The 8,632-nt window shown below is 47.7% G+C and overlaps 1 protein-coding gene across 2 annotated transcripts in view; it reads left to right on the top strand.

Moving 5' to 3' along the window:
- Positions 1-2,323: 2,323 nt before the first annotated feature.
- Positions 2,324-8,632, top strand: part of ADCY6 (adenylate cyclase 6) — a 151,449-nt gene continuing 145,140 nt past the window's right edge. Inside the window, exon 1 of one of the 2 annotated variants that reach the window (XM_029594627.1) lies at positions 2,324-2,436. The gene's annotated coding sequence lies outside the window, so the exon portion shown is untranslated. Of the gene's footprint in view, positions 2,437-7,823; positions 8,059-8,632 lie in introns of those variants that run through there. The other variant, XM_029594626.1, reaches the window with a different exon arrangement.

The raw sequence follows: 8,632 nt of genomic DNA, 5'->3' as shown, positions 1-8,632 counted from the left end.
CCGTCCTTTACTTTTATGGATATATGTTGTCTTAAGCTTAGTTCTGTGTCGATTATAACTCCTAGATTCCGTACTTTGTCTGCTAGTATTATTTGTTTGTTGTTATTGAGTGTGATTGGGTTGTGTGAGATCTCCATATTTTTTTTCCTTTCTAAGTGAAGGAATTCGGTCTTCTCTATATTAATTACAAGCTCCATTTGGTTTAATAGCTGTTTGATAATGTCAAGATACATGTTCGCTATGTTTAATGTTTTCTCAATTGTATCATCAATGGGTAATATTAATTGAATGTCATTCGCATATATATAGTGAGTGATTCCCAGGCCAGCTAACAGGTGGCATAAAGGTAGCAGGTATATGTTGAAAAGTGTAGCAGATAGGGGGGATCCCTGTGGTACTCCTGTTTGAAGGTCTATTTTTTCTGACATAGAATCTTTGATTTGAACTTGAAAATATGTTACTTAGATATGATCTAAACCAGCTGATTGTTTTGTTGCCTAATCCTATTTCTTCTAGCCTATTTAACAGTATGTTAAGATTCACAGTGTCAAAGGCTGCTGAGAGGTCTAGCATCACTAGAATGTAGTTTCTGTAAAACTAAAAATTTTTGTCTGAAGTGTGTGTTTATTATTGTTTTTATTATGTGTTTTTTGTTCATCACCTAGGCCTATTCTGTGTTAGGCGATCAATAAATGTTAATAAATGAAATGAAAAAATGAAATGATAGTGTAGGGTGAAACGGGTAAATAAAAGACAGTTATTTACGCTTTCAAATAAGACTAACATAAACATGAAACTAACAAACAGCAGATTTAAAACAAATCATTGGAAAGTACTGTTTTTCACTCAGCGCACAATCAAGCTGTGGAATCTGTTGCTAGAGGACATGGTCAAAGCGACCACATAGCAGGGTTTAAGAGAGGTTTGGTAAGTTCCTGGAGGAAAAGTCCATAAAATATTATTAGGCAGGTAGACTAGAGAAAGTCATTGCTATCTCCGGGAATGAGTAATAAGAAACACATCTATTTTTTTTGGGATCTGTCAGGTACTTGTGACCCGGACTGGCAACTGTGGGAGGTGGCAGTTAGGCTCGATGGACATTGGTCTAACCCAGCATGGCATTTCTTATGTTCATTTTATATGCCATCCTTTTGAGAATACCCAGGGTGTTCACAACATAAATAAAATAATTTATAAAACATATAATTCCCTCCCCCAATTACTGTAAGTAATATAAACAAGATAACATGATATTGGCGAGTTTACATTTGGGATATATTCTTGACATTGGAAGCCATCTTCTGGGCAGCACAGGAGCCCTGCTGAACAAAAGGGGGAAGAATGTCTTTCATACGAATTTAGGAGTAAGTGCAAACTATTTCCTCTGAGTATTTTCTCCTAAGGTCCCGAGGTTGGGGCTAAACCACTTGGCATCAGACAAATGTTCCTGAATACAATCTGTGAATAAAAATCAATTTGCAACTGAACCCGTCTAGGGAGGTCTACGAAAAATCCTTGCCTTGTTTAAAAAAAAAAAAAAAAAAGGCTGATTTCAGCTCTTTGATAGGACCTTGGCACTTTGATAAACTCACAATAAAAGCTCGTCTCAGATTCACCATCAGGACATTTTCTCTGTAAAATTTCTATTTCTTTGATAGGTTACTTTTTCTAAATAGATAAAATAAGGAAGAGGCTATGTGACTCGTTCATTGGAAAGATCTGTAGGCTTTCCTGCCGTCCCTGTGTTAACGCTGTGCCCTCGGTGCTGGCGGTGCCGAGGAGCCCGGAGCTGCCTGGCCAGGAGCAGGTGCCGGGTGGACGGCCTGGAGCAGCTCCCCGGGATCGTGGGCTTGGGCCCGTGTTAGCCCCGAGCTCGCCCCGGGGGACCGTCTGATTCCCAGACGCAGACTCCCCACATGGCACCCCACTCCCGGGAAAATGCCCCAGCGGCCCTCCTCACCTGGCGGGAAGGGGGCGGGGGGAGAGAGAGAGAGAGAGAGGGGGGGGGGGAGGGAAGCCAGCATCTCATTGGCTGCTTGGAACTGTCAAACTCTCCCCCCCTCCCCCTATCTCCCAGGCGGGTTAATTAACCCTGGGAGCACCGAGGGCGGCTGCGGGTGACAGCGTGACTCTCCTCCCGGCCCCGCCTCGGTCCCTCCTCCTGCTCCCTCCCCCCCCCCACCACCCCCCTCTCTCTCCCGGAGTGAGCGGGAGCCTGCGCCTTTAAGGGCCCTCCTTCTTTCTGGATCCGGGGTAGAGGGCGTTTTCCCTGGATAACAGGAACAACCGAGGTGCGCTGCGAGGGGGGTGGGGAGGGGGGAAAAAAAAAAAAAAAAAAAAAAAAGAAAAGCCTCCCGGCGGCCGAGCAGGAAGAGGGCTCCCGCCGCAGGGACCGGATCCAGCACCAGCCATTGAGCTCCCGGAGGAGGGCGGCAGGTCGGTGGCTTACGCGGGGGGGGGGATATACTCCTGTTCTCCCTCCGGGGCCGTCGTAGGTGGGCGGTGGGTGGGCAGAGGGGAGGCTGCTGCTGCTGCGCCAGCTCCTTCCCCGCACGGTAGCGCGGGGCTGCCTCGGCTTCCTTCTCGGGGAGGGTTTTTTTGTGTTGTGTTTTTTTGGGTTTTTTTCTGCCGGGGCTGGGGTGAGAGCGCTTCGGTTCTCTCCCGGGAGGCTGTGGCATTCCCTCACATTCCGGCTGCGTTTGGCAGGAGGCAGCAGCGCCGCCTCCGCCTGCCGAGTCCGGGCTCTCTCTCCTCCCTGCCCGTGCTCCGGGATTTTTTTCTGCTCCCATTCCTCTGACCCTTGCACGAAGGCCCGAACTCGCATTTTCTCTTTTTCTTGAATCCCACGTTGGGGGTGAATATGGCAGGGGGGGACCATGTTCACATTGCCCAGTGGGTGGGGGGACAGATGTCCTGGCTTATTCTCCCTCCCCCCCCCTTTTTTTTTAAATGTTTTTTTAAGAAATTGTTCTATGATCTGCTTAATCAAGAACAGGATGCACAATTCTGGGTTGGCTTTTTTTCAATCTGACCATACATGGAAAAGACATTCCAATAAATGCCATACGTGACAGGAATGGGCAGACATAGGCCTCGTAAAAAAAAAAAAAAAAAAGGTGTAGTGTACATCATCATCACCCCCATCCCCAGACTGCTTCCTCCTCTTGCTCTCATCTTTTCTTCTGCCCCTTTCAGGTTCATCTCCAGAGCTGTCTTTTTTTTTTAGTAGGGCAATGGAGCACCATGGCATAAGGGGTACCTACACCTCAGAGTGCCCACAACTCTGTTCCTTGTGGCATGTGCATGTGTGCCCGTGCAGGGTTCCTTAACAGCTGCGCATGCCACACATCAGGCTGTGCAGACCCAGACTTGGCGCTGGCGGGAAGGTGGCCGGAGCCCATGCCGCTGCTGCTGTCGCTGTGCCAGCCCTGTGAGTGGGTTCAAAAAGTCGTAGGCTGTCACTTCTGTAGACTGATCCTGTGCATCGTGAGCGCCATCCTGTGAGTTTTGAACATGCTCGCAGGGCTGGCACAGACTGGGAGGAATGGTGGTGGTAGTTCTTGCGCTAAACAGGTATTTTGCCTGGGGGTAAGGCAGGAAGAACAGGTAGAGGGGGTGGGGGTTAAGGCAATGGAAAGACAGGAGGCAGATACTGGGGCTTGGGGTGAGGGTTAAGAGGCAGGAAAGAGGATGCTGGGATGATAAGAGATTGGGGGGGGGGGGGAAAGATACCAAGGGAGGAGGTGAGATACAGAAGGGGGATTGCTGGGGGGGGGGGGGTCGGGGGTAAGAGGGAGAATGCTTGGGGAGGGGGTAATGAGGTGGGTAGTGCATATGCTGGGGAAGGAGGGACCCTGTACCCCCATTACTCATTTGAGGAGAAAGCTTGTGTGTAGTTTTCCCCCTGTTTTTATTCCATGCCAATGATCAAACCATGGCAATCGTCACGAGGGGTGGGAGTTTACCATTGACTGTTCTTGCCCAGAGTGCCATTTGCCCTAGAACTGCCCAATCCTGCATTCCTTCTCCATACCCAAACCCAAATTCTTCTCTGCTTATTTTCTTCCATTTCCTTCTCTCCCCCCCCCCCCCCCCCCCGGTTTCATTTATTTGACAAGAGAAAAGAACCTGGTGTCTGGTCTGGGGGTTCTTACTCTGCCAACAAAAATATTAAAAAAAAATTCCCAGGCCTGTCTGGCTGCCTCTTTAGTATCTTGCTCCCAAATGAGGTGGGAACGATCCCCAATTCATTTTGCACCATTAAAAAAAAAAATGTTTAAATGGTGTCAGCAACCCAAGGCCATAAGAACCTGGATTGGCCTCTGTTGGAAACGGGATACTGGGCTTGATGGACCCTTGGTCTGACCCAGCATGGCAATTTTGTATGTTCTTAACAGAAAGCTGGCACTGGCCTTGGGTTGCCGGCATCATTTTGAAAAAGAATGGTGGGGAGGGAGTGACTGGAGATTGTTCCCGCCCCATATGGAGCCAACTGATGGGGTAAGATACTGGAGAGGGGTCTAGGAAATTAAAAAAAAAAAAAAATTTCCCCCTGAAACAAAAACACAGAAATCTTTATTTTTTTTTCCTTTCATTTTCAAAATGAAAGGACACATGACAGGTCCATTTAAGTGATATTTCCTATTTGCTTTCCAATGGAAGGACATCAAAGTTCCTCACCTTATCAGTTGCCCATAGAGAAAAAGAGCAAGTGGTCCATCCAGTCTGTCCAGCAAGCTTCTCTAAGTAGCAACTGCCACGAAGTGCAAGCTACCCCCATGTTTCTTTTAAGGATAGTATCTGCTGCGCCGTGCAATTATCCCAAGCTTTATGGTAACCCATCCAAATTTCTGCTAGCAACAGTTTTTAGTGGGTGTTGAGCTTGAAAATTCAGACAGTGCTGCTTGACGCGGGTTGCTTATGGACTTGGCCATAGAAGCAGTCCTGTGCTTTTTCCCTCATGCCTGAGTATCCATACCCCAGACTGTAGAAGTCTGGGCCCTCTTGGTTATTGTCTGTGTGGGGAGCAATGTTGCATTAAAAGCATCAAGGCTTATTGATTAAGGGTAGTAATCTCCATGCCTTCTACTAAGGGTTGTAACCACCACACCAGCAAATTACTCCCCTGCACACCTTTCCTCACTTCCATCCTCTGGCCTTTAGAGATCCCTAGTGCTCATCCCATTCCCCTTTGAATGCTTTCTGTTTTCTTCTTAACTATCTCCTCCTGGAAGGGCATTTCAGGTGTCCACCACAACTCTCTGTGAAGAAAAATTTTCTGACATTGATTCTGAGTCGTCCCCCTGGAGTTTCACTTGGTCATCCCTAGTTCTATGATCTTTCCAACAGAAAAGGTTCAGAGTTTGTGCATTATTAAAATCTTTCAGGTATCTGTATGTCCGTGTCATATCACCCCTGCACCTCCTCCTCTTCTAGGGTGTACTTATTCAGATCCTTCAGCCTCTCCTCATAAGTCTTCCCATACAGACCCCACACCATTTTGTTCGCCCTCTGGATCACCTCCATCCTGTCTCTATCCTTCTGGAGATACGGGCTCCAAAACTCAACACAATACTCCAGGTGAGGCCTCACCAAGGACCTGTACAAGGGCATTACCTCCTTTTTTCTTACTGGCTGTTCCTCTCGCTATGCAGTCCAGCATTCTTCTGGTTTTAGCTATCGCCTTGTCAAATTGCTTCGCCATCTTCAGATCGCCAGACACTATCGCCCCAAGATCCCCTCTCTTGGTCCGTGCACATCAGTCTTCCACATACAGCTCATTTTTTGGATTACCACATCCCTCATGCATGACTCTGCACTTCTTGGCATTGAATCCCAGTTGCCAAATCCTCGACCACTCTTCAAGCTTTCTTAGTGATTTTATATACTGCGGCACGTTAAAAACATCACCTCTGTTTACAATAAACAATAATACAGCAACAAGCTTTACATTCAATAGGATCTACAGTGTACAAAATGGTTCAATTAATAACAAGAATTAGAACAAGTACAATAAACCAATGAACAAATGAAAAGAACAATTCAAAGTTAAATAGTAAGTCAAGTGTTAACCAGGTGATCAGGGACAGAAAAGTCAATTTATAGCAGCGCGGAACATCTATGCGGGTCAGTAGGAGGGGATCGTAGGAGAATGATTATGCAGGAAAGATAAATCGGAAAATCAGGAGTAGACATGGTCAATGAGTGTACGCTTGCTCAAACAGCCAGGTTTTGAGGTTCTGCTTAAATTTCTTGTGGCAGGGTTCTAGGCGTAGATCTGTGGGCATTTTGTTCCAAATGTTAATGCCGGCTATCGTGAATGAGCGTTCTCTTGTGGTCGCATGTTTGATGTGTTTAAGTGAGAATGAGGAAAGTTTGGCTTGGTGCATTTTTCTAATTGGTCTCTTTGAAGTGTGGAAAGTAAAGTGGTCGTGGAACCATTGCATATCTTGGTTGTAGATCGACTTATGAATGAGTGTGAGCACTTTGAAAAGAATCCTAGATGCTACAGGAAGCCAATGAAGGAACATGAGAGCAGGAGTAATATGATCATGGCGGTGTGTATTAGTGAGTAGGCGAGCAGCGGCGTTTTGTAACATCTGTAGTGGTTGTAGTGTGTTTTTAGGGAGACCTAGAAGTATAGCATTACAGTAGTCCAGTTTTGGTAATATTGTGGCTTGAAGCACTGTCCTGAGGATGTAGCAGAGGTTTAATTCTTTTTAGAGTATGTAGTTTGAAGAATCCATTATTAAATCTCTCTACTCCTTCAGGCGCGTCCACTCTGTTGCAGATCTTAGTATCTTCCGCCCATAGATTGCTATCCCCTCTCTTCCCTAGAGTTCCTCTCCAAGTTTCTGTATGGTCCCACTCTCCTCTTATTTTTTTTTCTGTCTCCTCCTTCGGTTTTCTCGCTGGGTTTTCTCGCGCGCTGCCGTGGGCAGGAACACCGTGAGCGCGCGCTCTCCCTATCCCCTTGATTGCCATTCCTAGGCAGTGTGTACCTTTATTGGGTAATCAGGAAGCAGAGGAGGGGGGCGGGAGGAGCACCCACAGAGACTGGGGGGGGGGGGGGGGGGGGGGTTCCAATTACTGTGTCCCCACGCTGCCGGCCTTCCCTCATAGCGGCTGATCTGGCTGCCAGGGAGGTGGAGGAATGTTGGGCCTTTTGAAATGTGGTAATATTTGGTCTTTTTTTTTTTTGTTTTACCAAGGAGATGTTCTGTATTTTAGGGTGTCTGACCGTTTCTGTTTTGGGGCACTGCTGGGGAGCGGGATGAGGGGCATGCGAGAACTGCTATTTGTGGTGGTTCCTTTCTTGGTGGCCCTCTTCTGGGGTTTGTCTGCTCTTGCACTGTAGGTGCTAGATTAGGACCTCCCTTCCCCAATCCCTGCCAGTATTGACCAGACTTCCTCACTGAGTCCAGGGAGGGGTAATTTTTTGGTTCAGTTTAGTGCTCATTTGTGTTGATAAAAATGGGCTCCAACATCTGCACTGGGAAGATCTCGCAGGAGACAATGAACTGGGTTGGCAGGGTTGACACCCCCCCCGAGGGGCCCCGCCATGAGCTCAGACACCAGCTGGCGATGACCGAGCCTCCCAGTGTCTGAGCTGGAGTGGATCCATATATGGGGGCATGAAGCAAAGGCTCGCTCCTCTCTCCTGAGAAAGAGAGCAAGGAAGGGGTGGGGGATGAATCCATGTGGGTGCAGACCTCAGGTCCTTCAAGAAACTTTTTTTTTTTTTTTTTTTTTTTTTTAGAAATGGTGGTGGTGGTGGTGGTTAGTTTGTTCATAAACAGGTGCCCAAAACGTGAGAGAACCAACAGGGCAGGAGGAAGCTAGCGCTGCTTGGCTCTTACACTTCTTCAGCCTCACTCTTGCCACAGGCGTTATCGGAGGGGTTCGCAGCAGAAAGGATCCAGGCACAGGGGATGTACTCACCAAAGTAATCCGTGGCGCCGGAGGAGTTTCGGGGGAGGGGAAGGCAAAACTTTTTGTGTCATTGGACAGCAGCAGGAAATGGAGCTTGAGGGGATGTTCCCTATGTGTGGAAATCAAGTAAGTAATAGGTTCTCTGCCTTCTGTTCCCACCCTCCTAGCCCTTTGGATTTATTTAAAAAAAAATTTAAAAAAATGAGGAGGAACTATAAATGAAACAAAATTGCATTTGTCGGCCACAGAGTCTTGTAGCTCTTCGGGTTTTAAAACCAGTGGAAGTGTTTTCAGCAGAGATTGTCCTTCCTATGGCAGGGTTGTGGGATTGCTTTTTCAGGAATAATTTTTATGGCTGCTTCTGAAATTTAAACATCAGGAATGAAGACTCTCTCTCCTCTCCCAGTTTAATTCTTTCTTCTCTCCGGGGTTTAGGTGTCAGCAGGGGGGTAACGTGACCACGAGTGGAAATGGCTCCTTGGGGGATGGAACCGTCAGGCCTGGCTGGATTTGTCAGTTCAGGGGGGGAGGGGTCGTTATGTGCACATGACCCCCTTCCCCTGCCCCCCCCCCCCCCCCCCGGCACGGAGGCACGAACGCATCCGCGACCCACGACTGCGTTACTCCTGCTGCTGTGTCGCAGCGCCTGCGTTTGAGATCTGTAGTTCTTCCTAACCAGGGCTTAACTTGTGGGGGAAGG

This window comes from Rhinatrema bivittatum, chromosome 3 (assembly GCF_901001135.1).
Source record: "Rhinatrema bivittatum chromosome 3, aRhiBiv1.1, whole genome shotgun sequence".
NCBI lineage: Eukaryota > Metazoa > Chordata > Amphibia > Gymnophiona > Rhinatrematidae > Rhinatrema > Rhinatrema bivittatum.
The sequence above is the reverse complement of the archived record's forward strand: the minus strand, read 5'-3'. Positions and strand labels throughout refer to the sequence as shown.